At 39.8% G+C, this 1,954-nt stretch overlaps 1 non-coding gene across 1 annotated transcript; it reads right to left on the reverse strand.

The window, feature by feature from the left end:
- Positions 1-1,565: 1,565 nt before the first annotated feature.
- On the reverse strand, positions 1,566-1,672 carry LOC141640462 (small nucleolar RNA R71). Its single transcript, XR_012542994.1, has one exon. It is a non-coding gene; the product is annotated as a small nucleolar RNA R71 (small nucleolar RNA).
- Positions 1,673-1,954: the final 282 nt, after the last annotated feature.

Genomic DNA, 1,954 nt, shown 5'->3' on the forward strand with positions numbered 1-1,954 from the left:
TCAATCAAAGCAATCATCTTTACTCTTTGTTGGTACATCTCTTCTCTTATTTACTTGCTTAATCAATTTTTTACATTTTAACTTGTCTTTTATCATTGTTGAAATTTTCACCATGTCATCTCTTTTGATTATTTGTTCTTTTTCATTTGTTTGTTTGAACAATTTGAACATGAGTGAGTAGTAATCTTCCTAGGGTTTAAGAGGAGTCTAAATGGGTTTATTGGGCATAATAGTTTGATTATTTGGGGTTTTGGTGACTTGTTTATCCTTCTTAATATTGCACACAAGGTGTTTGATGATTTACATTAGTGAAAGCTTGTGCCTTTTTTCATTGTTGCTTAATTCCTCCATTGAATGAAAGTGTGTGGGTGGCTTGTTGCATGTTTTAGAAGAGTATGATGCTTAATGAGAATTAGTAGTCACCCTCTACGATAATCAAGACATTGATGTTTCGTCCTAGGATAAACTCTCATCTTTGACCCCTTAAATCATCTTGTTTGCCCCTTTGACCATTTAGACGAACCCGAAAGCCCTAGCCCTTAATTAATCGTATACATTTCTACTCAATCGTTTGTTTAGATACATCTAGTAGTTTAAGTCAACTCCCTTCCTTTCATTTTTGACTAGACTAGACTCCTAATTAAGCTAAGTAGAAACCTCTTCATCCTCGTGGTTCGACCCCGATTTACACATTAAATTGGGTTAAAATTATTGTTGGTGATAAGAGACTTGACCCTACTTATATCTTACTCATCAAATGGCGCTGTTGCCGGGGATGGCGTTAGGTTATATTTAGTTTATCAAGAGTCTTTGCTTTAGTCTTATCTCACTTGTTAGTTTGTTTTATTAGTTGAGTGTTTCATTGTAGAGTGTGTGATTTCTTGCCCTCCCCTAGTGTGTAAAGACACTAGGAGACTAACGGTTTATTGAGTGCATGCCTAGAAGGAACCACCAAGCTCTACTCTTCAATTCCGACCCCGAAAGGCTTTTTAGATCCTCACATAGGGTTCAGAACCTTCCACAAGCAAACATTGATTAACCAAACTCACACACCCTACAAAAGATTGATACCACAACCACACTTCAACCAAACATCACAATTGAGACTCTACTAGAAAATCCATTTCATAACTTCCCTATTCCAAATACCCCACCTCAAACACCACCCCCTCATATACCAAATCCACCACCACAAATGGTTCTACGAGATCACAACCGGCCTAACCATAATGATTCATGTAACCCTATTAATTTTGGCACTTTGACTCCTAACAACTTTGAGATGCATCCCGCCCAAGTCGGGTTGATTGAGAAGGATTTGTTCGGGGGGCATATTGAAGAAGATGCCCATCCTCACCTCCGAAAGTTCAAGAGGAAGGTCTCAAATCTCAATGATGAAGAAGAACGGGATATCCGAGGAAACTCTTAGGATGATGTTATTCCCATTCTCTTTGACGGGTAAGGCGGACCAGTGGTTGAATCTTCACCCTCCGGATACATTCACAACATGGGACGCTTTAGCTAAGGCGTTCATGGCCAAGTACTACCCGTCATCCAAGACCGCCATGCTTCGTAATAAGATTTATACTTTTCAACAAGAAGATGAGGAATCCTTGGGTGAAGCTTGGGATCGATATCAAGACCTTATTGCTAGTTGTCCCCATCATGGAATCCCGGAGTGGTACATCACCCAAACATTCTTTCAAATATTGTTGCCTAGAACTAAGGAGATGGTAAATGCCTCCGCGGGGGGGAGGATTTGATCATTTGAATGATGAAGAAGGCACGGCACTAATCAAGAAAATGGTGGACTCGGAAGCAAATTATGGGTCAAAAGGAAACATGCTTAGGAGAAATGGCAAGTTCCCTAAGGAGAACCCCTCCAACTCCGAGACAAATGCTAAGCTCGACTTACTCACAAAACAACTTGAAAAACTACAAAGAAACCAAGTGC

This window comes from Silene latifolia, unplaced genomic scaffold (assembly GCF_048544455.1).
Source record: "Silene latifolia isolate original U9 population unplaced genomic scaffold, ASM4854445v1 scaffold_79, whole genome shotgun sequence".
NCBI classification, from domain to species: domain Eukaryota; kingdom Viridiplantae; phylum Streptophyta; class Magnoliopsida; order Caryophyllales; family Caryophyllaceae; genus Silene; species Silene latifolia.